The sequence below is a fragment of the Globicephala melas genome, chromosome 2 (assembly GCF_963455315.2).
Source record: "Globicephala melas chromosome 2, mGloMel1.2, whole genome shotgun sequence".
In the NCBI taxonomy this organism is placed as follows: Eukaryota; Metazoa; Chordata; class Mammalia; order Artiodactyla; family Delphinidae; genus Globicephala; species Globicephala melas.
Genome location: NC_083315.2, coordinates 74,178,577 through 74,196,346, shown reverse-complemented (window position 1 = coordinate 74,196,346; position 17,770 = coordinate 74,178,577). Strand labels below are relative to the sequence as shown.

At 47.0% G+C, this 17,770-nt stretch overlaps 1 protein-coding gene across 5 annotated transcripts in view; it reads left to right on the top strand.

The window, feature by feature from the left end:
- FAM81A (family with sequence similarity 81 member A) overlaps positions 1–17,770 on the top strand; it is a 124,297-nt gene that overhangs the window by 43,605 nt on the left and 62,922 nt on the right. Inside the window, exon 1 of one of the 5 annotated variants that reach the window (XM_060294182.1) lies at positions 1,783–1,881. The exons of 2 other annotated variants lie outside the window; for them this stretch is intronic. The gene's annotated coding sequence lies outside the window, so the exon portion shown is untranslated. Of the gene's footprint in view, positions 1–1,782; positions 1,882–2,619; positions 2,663–17,770 lie in introns of those variants that run through there. 2 more of the 5 variants (XM_030878857.2, XM_060294184.1) reach the window with 2 other exon arrangements.

Sequence of the window (17,770 nt, the reverse complement as noted above, 5' to 3'; positions counted from 1 at the left end):
GGGTGCCCTGCAGCTCTGAATCAAGGGGGAGTGGCAGAATGGAGCTGGGACCAGGGAAGAGAGTGGGATAGTAAGGGCGGGGGGTGGAAGAAATGAGGCAGAGGGGACTTTCATGTGCCCATCTGAGATGTACACCTTATACTCTGGAAGGCAACCCAATGGGGACAGGCAAGAAGCATTCTGAACCTTTCTTGGGACTCTTGATGGTGGGCTCTGGGTTTGAATGAGTACTTTCCCGTAAGACCTGCACGTCTTTCCAGACATAGCAGAGACTTATGTATGTTTCAAATATATTTTCAGTGGGAGAAAGTCAGTGGGAAACTGAGTGATACTGTTATCAGGATGACGTAGGATTCAATTCCATATACGTTTACTGAGTGCGTACCATGTGCCAGGCAGTGGGAATCAAAGGGAAAAAAGGAAAGAATAATCACTGAGCTAAAGGGATGCTCCTAGGTCAGATTTCCACACCATAGTTCTCCAGGTCATGCACTCTCCTTATCACAATGTCAGTTTCATGCTGTCTGTGGTTATTTGATTGATGTGTTTCCGGCTGTAAGCTCTATGAGAGCAGAGATTCCTGTCTCTTTTTCTTTTTCACCATTGTGTATGCGCAGTTCCTAGAGTTTGACAAGCATCCAATAAGCATTGTTCACTGAATGTTATGGATGCATTAGCCCTTTGTGGGGATAGTATCCCGTTTTATAGGTATGGAAACAGAATATCCAAGACCACATAGAAGTAACTGCTGGAGAGAGGACTCCAGAACAACTCAGCCTGACTCCACAGCCCAGGGTCTTTCTACCAAATTCCCCCTTTCCCTGGGTCGGAGAGGCTGTGGCTGGTGGAGGAGACGGATAGGAACACCCTTCCTGGGTAAATACTAGCGACACGAAAGAGGTATGAATCGGAGGTGGGCGTAGGTGGGGGTCCCCAACTCTGCTTAAATCCCGCCCACAGAAAGGAAGCAAATTTCTGAGTGGATCGGCGTGTGCATCCTGCTCAGAATGCACATTGAGAGGAAGGTGCGAAGAGTTAGGACGCCCTAGGAGGCGGGCGAGGCAGAAGGGAGGAGGAAGGGATGTGAAGAAGAGGGGTGGTAGCACTTCTTTCTTGCGTCGTGCCTGCTGCCATGAGACCGGATCCTTGGTCCCAGTGGCCGGTGTCAAGGGGATTCATTAGATGACACTTGGCCGCCTCGAGGGTTAGTTAGTTCCGCTGCACAGGTGGGGCGTCAACGCGCAAGCTGTTTCCCAGACGGTGGCCTCATAAAATAACTTCTCCTCGATTTGGAAGGGGATGGGGGTAGATAATAACGCTTTCTGTGGGAAAGAGGTTTGGTAAAAAACGGATGTTAGGGCTCTGAAGAGAATTACAGGGCAGGCACCATGGCTATTATCTTAATCAGGCACCATTTCAACACCCCTCTCTTCAAGTCAACCAGCCCTACAAGAGGACTTATTTCCCAATAAGCGAAATCCCCGCCCGCCGACTCCGAGCGGCTGGGCTGCGAGCTGGGTGGGAAACAGCAGCGGGAGGAGAGGCTATTTTGGGTGTGGGAAAGCGGAGGGAGGAGGGGCGGCGCCGCGGGGCTGGGCGCGGGCGCGGGGAAAGCCTCCAGCTCGGGCTGCCACGGCAACCGCGTCCAGGCAACGCGCCCGGAAGCCGCTCGGGCGGCGCGCGGCTGCTCGCGCCCCCCGGGAGCCGCGAACCCGGCCGGGCCGCGCGCCGGGCCAGGCGGCAGGCGCGCGCTGATTGGACGGCGCTCCCCGCGGCGCGGGCCCGCAGCCGGGCGCCTAGCACAGCCAGCGCCAGCGGCCGCCGCACCCAGCCGCGCCGGCGAGGACATGGGCAGCCGCGGCGCGCCCGCCCCCCGCGCCGGTGAGTGCCGCGCCCCGGGACCCCGCCCTGCCGTCTCCCGTCGCCCGAGGCGGGAGCTCCCCGGGCCAGCCGGTGACCTTGGGGCGGCCGCCGGGGGGCCGGGCTCGGGGGAGAGAGAGCTGACGCTCATGTGACCTGCTGCCGGCCGGAGGGTTTAACTGCATGCTGACGCGAAGGGATGAAGTTGGGCACCGAGCGCGACTGGCGTTGCATTTTTGCGGGGGCCGGGGGAGGTTGCATGCTAGCAAGCCAGCAGAAGCCCCGAGGGACTGTTTGGGGGAGCTGGGGTGGAGCACGGATTGCCAGGGGGCAGTGCCAAGTCAGCCGTCCCGTTACTCAGAGCAGAGTGACCTTGGGCGGGTTCACCTCTCTGCCCCCTCCCCACCCCTTTCTCATCTTTAAAAGGAGGGGCTCGGGTTCTTTGAAGTTCCAGGGTGCTGTTGTGCCGTCTTACGGTGAGCTGAGGAGGGGCCCCCAAGTACTGCAGGTACAGGACATACGAGGCTTAGCCTAGTTTCTTCTACCAGGGGTTTCCATTAATTGGCTCTCAAAGTGGTAAGATATGTTACCGTTTTGTGAAAGATTATGGAGAGAAAGCAGTGGCTGATGAGAGAGTGGCTTCTCCTGATGCCCAGGTTAAAGCCTCTTGAGTGCTCTAAAGTCATGCCCAAAATCAGGGTTAAGACTCCTGAGTTCTTCCCTGTAGTTAATCTAATAGGAAACTTTGTATTTGAACAGGTAGAATCCAAACCCAATAGTGGCAGAGGCAGCAGCAAATGAAGTGAGTCATTTCTTCAATATGCACGAGGTTGTGTGTGTGCGCGCGCGTGCGTGTGTGCCTGGCTGCGCTCACGCCCTCATCTTAAAGTCTGTGTATGTCAGTGTTAGAAATTATTTCATCGGAGTAAGCAGATTTGAACCTACAGAAGTGCAGCTCTCTCAGAAGCAGGGGCGAACACTTGCAGCTTGCTCTTTAAATGAGTTGGGTTTGTGAAAGTAAATATGTTCTTTACTGAGAAACATCCCTAGCGTTTACCCATTGGGGGATGTGGGGGGCGGGTGAGGGTAGCAGTGCTCCTGAGACTCAGTCATCTGTGTCACCTCTTCTGTTCTTAACATTGGCTGGGGCCCCTTTCTGTATTCTCAGTTCATAAATTCCCCTCTTCCTGGGAGAGCGAAGGGAGGGAATGTCCTGTCCCTCTCACAGGTTTGGGGTTGCCCCATCTGTCTTTCTGCTCCAAAGCAAACCTTGATATTCCTTCCAGTCTGATTTCATCTGTATAAAAATGTGGGTTGGGAAGACAGATTTTTCAGTGTTAATGAATAAGCTTCTGCAAGCTTGTTTACCCAAAGGTTTAATAATCTGTAATGGTTTACATATTAGAAATCTGATAGCGTTCAGATAGAAAAATCCTTACTGCCCAAGAATCCAGCCACTAAGCCCTACAGACCCTTTAATGAATCACACCTCATTACACTTGGATCCCTTAATAACAAACTGTTCAGCCTCCTGTCCTGCAGGCTGCTAACCTGTGTGTCTCCAACCTGCCTTGCAGTCTCTTGTTTCTTACATCCTGCAGCCACATGCCTTTGTTTTCATTTTGCTGTAGCTGAGTCCATCACCTGTCCGTCCCCTAGCTCCAGAGCCTGAGTGAACAACTTCCCTCAGAACAGCCCTCTCCCATCTCAACCGGTGCAGGGACTGGGCTTCCCCTTGCTTCTCAGTGCTGCCTCCAGACCATTAACCCATCCCTAACAGAGTCTTCGCGCAACACGTCATGCTGTCTGCTTGTGCCCTATACCCTCCTTATCTTCTGAATCAGCGCTTGCCAAACCTGGTGGCTCCTCAGAATCACCTGGAGCACTTTGAAAAACGCAGCTCTTTAGACTCTCCTAAACATACCACATTAGAATCATCAGGTGGGCAAGACCTAAACATTTTTATTTTAAAAACAAACCCAAAAAGAAGGAAACAGAAGGGGAGGGAAGATGGGGAGGGAAAAGAGAGTTCACCAGGTAATTCTGATGTACGCCCAGGTTTGGGAATCACTTCACTTGATGCTACAAAAAAATTAACAAACAAAGAAACAAACATGAACAACTAACTTGGTTCTGTTCTCTACCTTGTCTCTTGCTGGTGACTTTGGCATCACTGTTGAGGCTCTATTAATTCACTGATCTTGAAGTTCATCAAGGTCCTCAACATCAACTTTTATGGCCTTGGTTTCTACTTTACTTCAGCCACTCACTTCTTGAACTTGTTTAGTCATGGGAAGTTTTTCCACCTTCAAGATCTGGAACTTGGATGTCAGTTTGCTTCGCCGATTCTTTCCACTTAACTGAACCAGACTAACCGTCACTGAAGACTCTGGTCCCGTAATCACTTACTGTTCCAATCCCTTTATGTCTCTGTTAATCTATTTGGAGTGTATACGTTCCAGCCATTTCGGTTTTGTCCAGAATCCGAGAATCCTTTGTCTTAACATGTTGGACTTCTCATATTCCAGTCCTCAATCCAAAATCACCCTCATCATCTGCTTTTCCTTCTCCCAGTCTGCCAAGTTATCGCAAAGACCTTTGCACTGGTTCCACTGTAAACTTATGCTAGCTCTAATTTCACCTAGGTCTTACTTTTCTGTGAAAAAAGAAATCCATCTTTTATGAACTCCCAGCTGCATTCCATTAGAGGTTATGCCAGACTTTTCCATTCCTTCAACTTCCAGTCAGTTTCCTTTCTGGAGACAGCCTTTTTTCATTCACAAGATTAAGGATGTTTATATTGGAGTTTACTGCCTTCTGCTTTAATGTTAGTTCCCACTGTACCCTCCTCACCACCCCAAGCATTCTTTTTTACCCATCTTTGTCCTTCTTTATTTCCTCCCTCTGAGGAAAGAAATGTCTATCAGTCCCTTACCCAAGATTAACTCACATGTGTTGCACACTTTGTCTGGACTTTTCCCCTTCCTCCTTGCCTCTTTTGGGAACTTGCTCCATTTGTTATTCCCTTTCTCTAATTTCTTTGGTCCCTCCTTACTCTGCCCCAGCCCTCACTCCACCCTATATTCAAATCATCTTCTCATAATAAAAGAAATTGTGCTAGAGTCCCAGCTCCATCCAAGAGAACTGTCTGCAGTGATGGAAATGTTTTGTATCTGTGCTGTCCAACGTGGTGGTCACTAGCCGTATTGTCACTAGTAGCCATATAGTCACCAGTAGTCAGATGTGACTGCTGAGCACGTGAAATGTGGCAAGTGTGACTGAGCAACTAAATTTCTGATTTTTGTAACATTTCAATTAAATTCAGTTGAAATAGTCACCTGGGGCTGATGGCTGCTGGACTGGGCAGCGCAGTGCTGCACCCTGCTCCTCTGTTGAACTGTCCTCAGGTTTCCCCGCCTTGGACTGCCCACTTACTCCTTCTGGCCTCAGCCCCACCTTTCTGTTGAAACTGCTGTTGCGTAGGGCTCCAGCAGAGGTGTCCAGGTTGCAGAGCTGAGGCCTGTACCCTGTCTCCCTGCTCCTTGGTCTCTGCCCCGCATCTGGTGCCAGCGGGTACCCTTTTTCCCAGCCTCTCTCTTTCCGCGTCTCCTTGTCACTGGCTCTTCAGGGGCAACTCAGACCTCACTTATCTCCTTTCTCTTCCTGACTTCTGAATGGGAGGTTCAGTGGGATCCTGTCCTGGGCCTTTTTCTTACCTGGCCTCCTCCCTTCTCCCAGCATCAACCCCATCTCAGGGCCAACATTAGTCGCTAATGGACAGTTACCTTGTGCCTCACGGGGCACCGTGGTTCTCTTGTTATCATGTCCTTCAATCCTCGCTCCACGTCTGTGAGGCAGATAGCCTTATCGTTGCTGTTATGGAGTGAAGAAATTGAAGCAGAGAGAAATGAGAATAACTTAAGCAATTGTTACTACTGCTGGTTGTTAAGGAGCGAACTGAGAGAGCAGCCCTGGCAATCTGCCTTCGAGCTCTGCTTTTAACCAGGTTTTACTCAGCCCCCCCAGACGCCTTCAAACCTCCATTTCCAGCTTTCTGAATCCCATTCAGAATTTAATACCCAGAAGCCCAGCTCTTTTGTCTCTAAACAGCTCTTCATCCTAGCTTCCTTAATCTTTTTTCCCCTGTTAACTTTTTATTTTGAAATAATTCAGATTTACAGAAAAATTGCAAGAATCATTTAAATAATTTCTATATACTTTTCATCCAAATTCTATAAATAATAACTATTCACCACACTTGCTTTTTCTCTCTCACACATTCGCTGTCTTTTTCTACACACATACACAAGCACGCACACACACATACATGTGTTGTGATTTTTTTTGAACCTTCAGAGTAAGTTATGGACATGATGCCCCTTTACCTCCACCCTCAGATACTTTAGTGTATATTTCCTAAAAAATACAAGGGCATTTTCTTGCATAACGAACATCAAAATCAAAACATTGACATTGATTCTGTACTATTGTCCAATCTACAGACCTTATTCAGGTGTCACCAAGAGTCCTAATAATGTTCTTTAGAGCGAAAGAAGGAAAAAAAATCTTAAAAAAAAAGCCTCTTCCTGGTCCAGGATCCAGGTCCAGGGTCTTGTACTCTGCTAGTTGTCTTGCCTCATTAACTTCCTTTATTCTGGGCAGTTCCTCAGTCATTCTTTGTCTTTCATAACCTTGCCACGTTGGCAGGGCGAGGCTGTTTATTTTGTAGAATACCCTTTAACTTGGGTTTGTCTGGAGTTTTCTCGGAGTAGGTCCAGGTTATCCATCATCAGAAAAGCATCCCACGGGGAGAGAGACATCACGTCCCTGTCGGTGCATCTGTCATGATTTTCGTGCTGTCATCATCCTCTCTGTGACCTGCTTTTGCTCTCTTGGGTTATTCTGACTTGTCTCCTCTTCACACTCCTACATCCAGTTGGCTGTTGAGTGTTGCGGCGCTCCCTGCGCAGCCTCCTTCAATTTGTCCCTTCCTTTCCATTCCTCCTGTCTCTCCTGTTGTGGATTCAAGGCCTCCGAGCATGGTCCTGGCAACTGTTGATCATGGCTTACCAGCAGGAATCCGTGTGTGCGGTAATTTTCACTGGTCAGTACTTCCTCTGCTCTGTCCTCCCCTCCGCCCTTTCTTGAGCCATCCTGCATTTCCTTGACCCACCCCTTTGAATAGCCCACTCGAATGGCTGCTTCTCAAATGCATTTCCTGCTGGCCCAGTTCAGACTGATCCTGCCCCTGTCTGGAGGCCCTGCGTGGCTTGTGCCACCACTTGGCACCTACCAGCCTCTTCACTCTTGCATGGTGGCTCGTCTGTTCTAGTTCCCTATTGAATCGAAGCTCCTGAGTGCGGGAGCTGTGTCTTATTCAGCACTGCAGAGGCTCAGTGTATATTTGTCGACTGGACAAAATGACTTGATTAGAATCATTAAGCGAACGCGCAGGCTGACCTTAGAGTTGTCGGCTAGCGTGCCGTACGTGGTGGTAGGCGTGAGGCCCGTGCTTTACTCTGAGGGTCAGGTAGGTGTTGGTTCACAATAGGGCCTGTTAGCAAAACGATACGTAATTCAGAAAGGTATTTCCATGTTGTAAGTGGAATCAATGATTCCCCCCCATGACATCTTAACTTTGTGTATATGTGTCAAGACAAAGAAAGGGCAGGTTGGATTTTTTAAAAAAAAGAAGAGAGAGAAACCTAACAGCATATTAAAAAGTGGCCCATCTATTTCTTCACACTCCAAGTGAACAGCTGAATGTGTGAGGAGCAGTTTCTCAGGCTCACATCCTCCCTTCGAGCCCTCGAGCCACCTGTTCTCTCCTCTCCATTGTCACCCCGACTCTCTCTCTGCTCCCGTCAGCGCTGCCGCCCTTCCTCCATGCTCCCTTCACTGTTTCTCCTCTTCCTTGTTTCACTCTTTCTGCCTGTTCCTTTCTCTTAATAATTCTTCTATTTTCCTCCTTCTCCCTAGATTGATTCTTTTCTTTCTTGACTTCTTGGATGTGGTTTCATGTCCCACAGGTTTTTAACCTAAAAGCAGGTGAAAAAAGGATAAAACAATGGCTTTGTACTACTCGGTGGGCTTTTTTTGATTCCCCGCCTCTCCCTGCCACCGAGGGTCAGTAGATCTTGGTATTGTAGAAACGTAGTCATCAGTGATAATAAAATGCTTTATGTGATTACCTTTCTGCTACAGCAAGAGAGTTACTGGGAACGTGCTGATAAACATCAAAAGGGCTGAAGTTTTCAGTCTGTTAAGGCAAAATTGGTGCTCGAGGTCAGCAATCCGACCGCAGGGTGGTGAGTTGTTGAGGTTACTGGAACAGGAGTATTCCTCCTTGAGGTGTGCCTGCACTTGCTGGCTACGGTCAGCCTTTTTTCTCTCCTGAGAACGCTTTTGTGCCAATAACATCTCTGGACAAAGTAGCTGCAGAAGTGAAGGCAGGAGATTCTGCTGCTCAGCTGAGTGGGGCTGAAATAACAAGCGTGTTTACGTGGGAGAGAATGAGGGGGGTTGCTTTTGCATTATGGAATTCTTAAAATTGTTTAACCGGGAAGATGTTATTCAGAAACCCCTGGTGCCTTCAGCTTGTTTTTTGTTTATTTCAGATTTCTTTTTTTTCCCCCCGTTTTTAATTATCTCTAGAAGAGCTCAGGAGGCCTCCCCTGCCCTCTCTAAAATAGTTATAATATTAATGTGCTGAACTCAAGTCGTTACTCCAGATAAAAGAGTCTCTCACAGACTCCTGTGTTCGACGGGGAAGTCCAGGCCCCTCCCGCCATGTATGAGGAAAAGGGCAGAGACAGGAGGCTGGATCTTTCTTTCCAGCCCAAATGCTTAGCTTTTCAGCCAAAGACTGGTGTCGGGTATGAACCCAAAAGTCACGACTAGCATTGTGTCCGCGTGAGTATACAGAGTCATGCCTTCCCCTCCTCTGTACTATCCTGGATGCATCGGGGGTGTAGGTAGTTTGGGAGGGAGAGAGTTTACGCAGGCTTTTCATAATACTTTTTCTGTTCTAGCTGGTGCATTCGGCAGATTCCTTTTTTAACATGTGGTAATGTGTCTTCTCTAATGCTAGAAAGAAAAGTTGCCAAATATAGCTGTGGATCATAATAAAACACCCTAAAGGTAATACGAACACACTTCTGGTATGGGTGCGGGCATGGGTGAGCGCCCGTGCTCACTGCAGGGCAGCCTGGAGCAGAGCTCACGGCTGGAAGGCACCTTGAGTCAGCAATTGATACGTCATTTGGGCAGAGCCAGTCAGTAATTAAAATGATGGGCCTTACCAAAGTAGAACAAGCAAATGAACCAATGTTTACGAGCATCTGTGAAGGGGCACTGCACCCGTCTCAGGGGGGTTCCAGATCCACGTGGTGTGTAGTCCCTGCTGCCCGACCGCAGCTCAGCTGGGGAGACAGAACCCACGAAAAGTTCAAATTAACAATAGAAGATTTAAATAGCATTTCAAAATAGCTGTTATTAATAGCTGGGAACAGAAACCAATCTGTTTTTGCAGGGATTCTCCTAAAAATGTTAGCATCGTTCCAAGCTGTGCAGAGTGGATTAGAGCAACATCGGTGGCCACTCCTTGAGTTCCAGGGGTCCCGATGATTTCAGTCCACTCGTGAATCCATCTGGACCTGTCGGAGGCCACGTGTATGTTGCAGATTTACAGGATCCCATCAGTGATGCAGCAGTCCCTGCCCTGACTGCAAGGCCACCGTAAATGATTTGAACATTTTGAAGTTCGTTTTCGTATGGGTCAGAAATACAGCCACCCTTCCCCTTTCTACCATCGACAGAGTTCCCCTGGTGAATGCACTCATGCGGAGCGGAAAGGACACAGGTCTTGCAAGGTGGATTGAAGGCCATTTCCACAAAAATGATTGGAAATAACTGCCTTGGGACCCTGTTGGTGGCGGGGTGGGGGAAGGACTCACTCTCCCTGGAGCCGAAGCTGTTTGGAATGCTGTGCTGGTGGTTCCCACTGATGGCAGCCCCGAGCCTGATAGAAGGGCAATCCAGGGCTCCACGGGGGCTTTCACGCGGGTCCTGGGCTCAAGCCTCCTTATGTACCCACAGGGAATGGGTACAAATTAGCAAACTGGGAGTTGTTCAGTCGATACAGAGTTTCAGTTTTGGAAGGTGAAAAAGTTCTGGAGATCTGTTGTACCACAGTGTGCATGTAGTTAATACTATACTCTAAACTTAAAAATGTTTAAGGTGGTCCATTTTATGTTATATGTTTTTAACCACGGTAAAACAAAACTTAACAGCAAACTTACTTTAACTGAGCCATTGACTCTTTTACACCCAGAATCAGTCGTGTCTCTTTGGTTTTGAGAGCTAGAAATGGGCAATTTCTGCATTTTCTGTTTGTTAGTGTGTCTTTTCTCATTGGTTCATTCTTTTATGCAAGAAGTTTTCACTTAAATTTTTGTCTTGAAAATAGCATACTCATTGAAGTATTTTGAAAAGAAGGAAAAGTAGAATAGAAATGTACCCAGGGCCATTGTTTTATTTCTTTGCACTGTTTAAAAAAATATTATTATAATAGTACTTCTAGCACAGGAACCCCTGCCACACTGTCTCCAGGATGGCTGAGGGATTTCTGGGTTGCTGGGATAATGTGCTATTGAAAAAACATATATATCAGACTGTGTCAGGTAAGCTTCATTTGCCGTTGACCTAATGCGTCCAGAGAGGGACGTTTTGTTGTGAAGATGCCCAACGTCGTAGAGGCCGTGTAAGGCCTTACAACATTCCTTCCTTTGGAGACTTACCCAAGATTTCCCTCAGATCCACCTCATAACCATAATGCCATCTACATCCCAAAGTATGCTAGCCCAATATATTTCTAGTAAGTGATCTCGAAGGGACAGCAGTGAGCGGTCCTGAGGAGAGATCTTAGTTCCCTGCCCAGCAATTGAACCTGGGTAGCCTGGATGAAAACCAGGAATCCTAGGTGCGAGTCCACCAGGGGCTAGAGGCTAGAAGCAAATTGGCCCTAGCTCTTTACCCCGTTTGAAAGCAAGAATGTTTCAAGGAGGCAAAAACTGTAAAAACAGGGTTTCCCTGGTGGCGCAGTGGTTGGGGGTTCGCCTGCCGATGCAGGGGACACGGGTTTGTGCCCCGGTCCGGGAGGATCCCACATGCCGCGGAGCGGCTGGGCCCGTGAGCCACGGCCGCTGAGCCTGCGCGTCCGGAGCCTGTGCTCCGCAGCGGGAGAGACCACAACAGTGAGAGGCCCGCGTACCGCAAAAAAAAAAAAAACCAAAAAAACCAAAAAAACTAAAAACAGGTACAAAGTGTATTATTAAAGACACAGTACAACGTATGGGAGAGCACACAGAGAAGCAGTTTGTTTATTTAAGACAGAAGCAAGGCAGAAGTACACACCTGGAGGGGAGTGTGGGAGTCCCGGATGAGGAGTGCAGTGAAGAGGGGATTTAAATCACTTACAGGGGACAGCCCTTCCGGTCTTTGTTTACATTTGGCCAATTATCTCGTTTCTTTTTTCACACCTGACTGGGCCTAGGACCCCCCCCCCCAAGATGTGTGTGCAACTTTTTGCTAAGATGGATCCCTCCGCAGACGCCTGTGGGTGCATTCCACACTTACGAAGGAGTGACACCCCCTCACTTTTTGACCCCCAAGGCGCCTTCCTGCGCATGTGCAGACAGGGAAGTTTTCCTTGACCTCAGGAGTGGGCACCTTATCTCTTTACTTTAGCAGAACTCAGCTTCTGCCACAAGCTTTGTCCTTGGAGTGTCTGGGTGAGAACAAAGCTTCAGTTTTACTCCACTTGACAGACACCAGCTGTCTGGCCCAGGGGCCCATCTATCTCCTGCCTCCTAAAGATGGCTCATCCCTTCTCCAAAATTCCGGCCAGATATAGGGAGAGGTGAACTGCCTCTTAAGAAGGAGACAGGGTGTGCTTATTTATGCTGTTTCATTTTCTTTGTACATAGTTAGGAGGCACTCCCCCAGTCTGAGCCCCGTTATTAATTTATGGAAAGTTCCTGCTATTACCAGTGGTCCTTCTTTGACCTTCTTATCAGTGCTTTGGCTTTTGAATTCGTCATCCCTGGCCTCAGTTGCACAGCCCTCTGCCTCCTCTTAGTACTGAAAACACATCATTTACGCAGATACCGGCTCTTCACACTATAAAACAATCTTAGCGATTTGACGCAAGGGTGGGGTAGGGAAGTAGCATAGAAGGTAGCCACAAGTCAAGGGAGCATGCGTTCCTGCAGAGAGGGGCCCCTGGTGGTCAGATGGGAGAAGGGTGAAGGCAGGTGAGGGTGGCCTATGCGCACAGAGGGGCTTGTCCTTGATAACTCATCCATCTCTGCTGGCCCAGGGTCGGGCAAGCTCCCCACCTTGGAGAGGAAGATGGCAGGGGTAGAACTTAAAAATTTGAAGGGTCCTCTAAGCTCATAAAATGTTTGCACCACCTAAATTGTGCCCCAGGGCAAAGCTCTGTTCCCAGGCCCTGGTTATGGTTCTATATAGTACGGAAAATCCAGTTTCAAATCTTGTTCTTAAAAAAAAAAAAAAAAAAAAGATAACATTATAGCTAGTAAATATTTTCTATGTTACTTCATACTCTTTGTAACCATTATTTTAAAGAGCTATTGGTATCCTTTTGAGTGGATGTTCCATGTTTTAACTACTCTTTTGTTGTTGGACATTTAACCAATAACCATTTGTAGAAAATGTTGACATCTAGATAAGGTCACATATTCAGTATGGAAAAAGGCGTGAAGGGTAGAGATTTGATGGACATTAGTTACTGTTGCCCTGTAATTCTAATTTGGTGGTCCTCAGAATGTACAGGGCAAGATTGAGTTCTGTGCATGTCCTGAGGGACTAACAGTTGGACTCCCTTCAAGCTCATGGTCTTTGCAGATTTGGGTTTTTTTTTTTTTTTGCGGTACGCGGGCCTCTCACTGCTGTGGCCTCTCCCATTGCGGAGCACAGGCTCCGGACGTGCAGGCTCAGCGGCCATGGCTCACGGGCCCAGCCGCTCCGCGGCATGTGGGATCTTCCCGGACCAGGGCACGAACCTTTGTCTCCTGCATCCGCAGGCGGACTCTCAACCACTGGGCCACCAGGAAAGGCCAGATTTGGGTTTTTTTAAGTGAGGGCAGGAAGAAGTAATTTTCTTTCTTTTTTGATGATATAATGAAAAATAAATGGAAGAAGTTAAACAGTATGCATTTAGTTGAAGCCCCCTGTAGTCCTCTGTCTCCCACTCAGAGATGAATATGACGTTGATTTGGTGTTTGTCATTTCTACATTCGTCTTTAGATGTTATAGATTTGGCATATTATTTGGCATATTTTAAACTTTTATGAAAATGTCATCATAGTGTCCATACCCTTCTTCAGCTTGCTTTTTTACTTAATGTATTTGTGAGAGTGGTTCGTGTTGGGACTTGTCATTCTAATCCAGTTATTTCCACAACTGTTTGTTCTTTCACTGCATGAATATATCACAGTTTATCCATCCATTTGCCTAATGATGGGTGTTCAGTACCCCCTCTCTGCCCACTTTTTTGCTCTTAGAAAACAGTGCTACCTTAAGTACTCTTCTAAAGGTCTGCTGTGGACATGTGTGAGAAGCTTTCTGGGTATTTCTTAGCAGTGGAATTATTGGGTCATGAGGTTTGTTCATCTTCAGCTTTACTAGATATTGAGGATTACTTTCCAAAGTGGTGGTACTTCCCATTCCCACCTGGTGTTCCCATTGTCCCACATGTGCTCCCGTCTATACTCAGTCTGCCAATCTGATGGGATAAATTGGTATCTCTTGTGTTTTTATCTCTTGCAGCAAGTTAGATTAATTTTATAATTTTCTTCCACGGGCCAGAACAGAGCCAGTGTTAGGAAAGAAACTGTTAAAGTTCTTATTCTTTCTATAATATCCTTTTTTAAAAATTTTTTATTTTTAAATTTTATTTTTGGCTGCGTTGGGTCTTTGTTGCTGCGTGCGGGCTTTCTCTAGTTGCGGTGAGCAGGGGTTACTCTTCATTGCATTGTGCGGGCTTCTCATTGTGGTGGCTTCTCTTGTTGTGGAGCACGGGCTCTAGGCGTGCGGGCTTCAGTAATTGTCGCATGCAGGCTCAGTAGTTGTGGCTTGCGGGCTGTAGAGAGCAGGCTCAGTAGTTGTGGTGCACAGGCTTCGTTGCTCTGCGGCATGTGGGATCTTCCCGGACCAGGGCTCCAACCTGTGTCCCCTGCATTAGCAGGCAGATTCTTAACCCCTGTGCCACCAGGGAAGTCCTTCTACAATATCCTTTTGAGATTTTTCTAACACAACCATTTAGATATCTATTAAATGACTTAAAAGTTAGATTATGAAATAAATATTCTCTTCCCAGTAATCAGAAGTATACCCTATATAATTTGGTGTCAGAGTCCCAGCTGACTGCACCTACCGACGGGGTCCAGGTGACTGCCCCTTGGCTGGTCTCTGCTGTATTCTGTCGGTTAGGAGCAAGTCCCAGGTCCCACCACACTCAGGGGAGGGGTTTACCCAGGTATGAATTCCCGGAGGTTAGGAGCATGGGGGCCACCTCTGCAGGAATCTGGCCTTCACAATAGGTCCCATGTTTCAGTGTCATGGTTTAAATACTCAGCACTGTTAGGACAGTCAGAGACATTCAGATTTCAGAAGACTGACTTACCCAAGTGCAGTTCTCATCAGAGGTGTCACGTCAGAGTACTAATTCATGATGAGAAGGGAAGCTGGCAGGTAGCCTGGGGCTCGAGTTTGCTGATTCCTGTGTTTTCTCCTTTTGTGCACATCCACATGGGAAGCTAAATGATGTGCTTGGTGAGTGCGGGCTCAGGCAAGAGGAGTGACAGGATCATCTGAGTGGCCAGTGTCATTGAGCCCTGACAGCTTCATGCATCCCTGTCCATAATAGGGTTCTTCCTGCTACCCCAGTTTCTTAGGTTCTTGGAAACACTGATCAACTTTGCCTCTCCATACTCTGCTTTTACTAGACATGCTGTGTGTCCCATCTCCCTTTCTGGTTGCCCATTAAGTCTCTAGTTGGAATATAATTCAGTTGATTAAATTCAGCATTTTGAAATGACTTCATTGTAGTCATCTCTCCTTGAGATTCATTCATCCAGCAAACACTTATTGATCAGCTATGTGCCAGGTGCTTGCGACTGTGCTGTGGACAGTACAACTCCTCATGGAGCTCACAGTATAGAGCCGAAGACTGACAGTGAGCCAGTGAGCACAGGCGTGATGACTGCCTTGTTTCTGCTGGGAGTATTGGCGGTATCTTGGGTTGTTCTTACAGATCTGCTGATTTCATCCCTCCTTGATTCTTTAGGTTTCATTGTCAGTGTCTCACCTTAACTTCAGTTTTGAAAGTAGCTTGCAATCTGCCCCACTGACTTTTTATACCACCTGTGTCATTTTGTAGAACAAAGGAAAGAAAAGGAAAACGAGACCAAAAAGTTGAACTAAACCTGGACTATAAATAGTATTTCAGTGTAGATATCCATCAGTCAGGGGCTGCCTAACGAGTATGATAGGTCCATTTAAGGGAATATTATGCAGGCATTAAAAATTGTGATATGTATCTTTACACATTGACAGAAAGATGTTCAGGATATAGTGTTATTTAGGAAATGCAGGGTACACGTAATATAGAGTAGGATTTCATTTTTTTTCATAAAGGAAAATTGTATGTATCCTGAAGAGAGATCTTAAAACAAGGTAAATTGATGTACATATCAACACTCTCTGAGTGGTGATTTTCAATTTATTCTTCATACCTTTATGTAGAGCCTAAATTTTTAAATTATATTACTTTATTAATCACAAAAAGCATTTTTCAGTTTAAGGAAAGGTGTTTTTTAAAATGTTCCAGATTTCTTCATACAAAGTATGTGTGTTGCAATGTGTGTGTGTGTGTGTGTGTGTGTGTGTGTGTGTGTGTGTGTGTGTGTGTGTGTGTGTGTGTGTGTGTGTGTGTGTGTGTGTGTGTGGCTTGTGCTGCGAGGCTTGTGAGGTCTTAGTTCCATGACCAGGGATCAAACTCGGGCCCTCGGCAGTGAGAGTGCAGAGTCCTAACCAGTGGACCGCCAGGGTATTCCCACAAATTGTTTTTTTCATGTATGGGCTCTGGTTTCAAAAACACAAGTTACAGTAACATGGCTTCAGTCCAGCTGTAACCTCAGCACACATCGGTGCCGGAGGGACAGCTTTGGCCAAATGAAAAGGTAATAGCAAGTACCTAATGATTTCCCCACTAACCCACCACAGTAAACAATATAATAGGGCTTTAAACAAATGAATACTATATTTGCTGAACCTTTTACATAAAGTTTTACTTTAGAAAACAGATCTATTTTCTGTCAGATGTGATGAAAGGACATTAAGCAGGGAAGAGAAAGGAACAGCCCTTTTTGGAAGCATATCCAGCGCCCCGAGGCCAGACTCTGTTCTGGACACCCCACCACCTCTCTGTGGGTGATGCCTGCTGATGAAAAGGCCGGGGCCCTAGGCTCAGATCCCTGATCTCTTCCTTCCTGTGACATCGGGCCAGTTGCTGAACATTTCTAGGTCTCTGTTTCCTCTGGTTAAATGGAGGTGATAAGATCAGACCCTTCACGAATGATCGTGAGGATGAATTCCGTTAATGCCCACAACCATGCTGCATGAATGGGGTCATGGGGTCAGCACTCCAAAGAGGGAGCGGCTGTTAGTTCTGTGGTCCCCAACCCGACAAGCCCACTAGGATCTTAGTTATTGGGGAAGCCGGGCTTCAAATAAGGACCTTCCTGACCCCACCACCCATGTCTCCCACGATGGAAAAGTATGTTGGACTGTAGCTGTGGGAAGGGAGAGCGCAAAGGAGGGAAAGGAGAGATGGTAGGGGGAAGGAAAATGGACTGTGGAAAGAGAAAGTTAAGAAGAGGGAAAGAGCAAAAGAAGATGAATGGAGAGGGGTGAGTGGGAGGAAAAGAGAAAATCAAGCGAGAGGAGGCAGTGAGAGGGGAGGGAGAAGAGCTGAATAGCAATGGAGAGAAAGGAGTAAAGAGGCTCTGAGGGAACCCTCAGCCCCTCTTCCCTCCTGGGCCCCATCCTGTCCCTCCCAGGAGGGATTCCTGGTCCAGCATCTGCCACTGCAACCTTTCCCCTATTCTGACATGCTCTCGCCGCTGGCTGTTCACTGCCCTTGAGTTTCCCAACCCTGATCAGTCCTTGCTGCCCCAGGACAGAGTCCAAGCGTGAGCCTGGCCTCAGAGATCAGTTAAGGAACACTCCCACCTGTCTTCCTAGACACGCCTTCCACTGTTCTCCGCCCTCTCTCCTTTCACTCTATTTTTAACTATAAGGAAATCAGCTTTTTTTTTTCCCCACCACCACATTACAACGACTTAATTCATAAATGCTTTGCCTATTTTTTAAATTCTGACACTCAGCAGAACACATCAGTGCTGTATTGTAATAGTAAACTGAAAAACTAAATTTTAATGTTTCCGTAAAAATTGTCATTTTAATTTGTTAAGTTCATGTATCATTTTACATTAAAATGATATACAGGTATTTCTATCCAGTGTCATCTTACTTACAAAAATAGAACAATTTATTGGGATTAATGTTTCCTTTTGTCATTAAATACTATATACGTATCTGAGAATATCTCAGAATCCTTATAATCAGAAATAAATGTTTTGGTTTAGATAATAGCATTTCCCTTTACTCTTCTTTTAACCTCCAAATTCTGTTGATGTATTGCATATTTTGGGCATTGTAATTTTACTTTCTCTTATTTCTTTCAATTCTTCTGTCTTTGCTCTGCCTACCTGTCCCTTCCCCTGATTTCCCCAAGTTTTTAAACTCAAACTGGAGATTGATATTA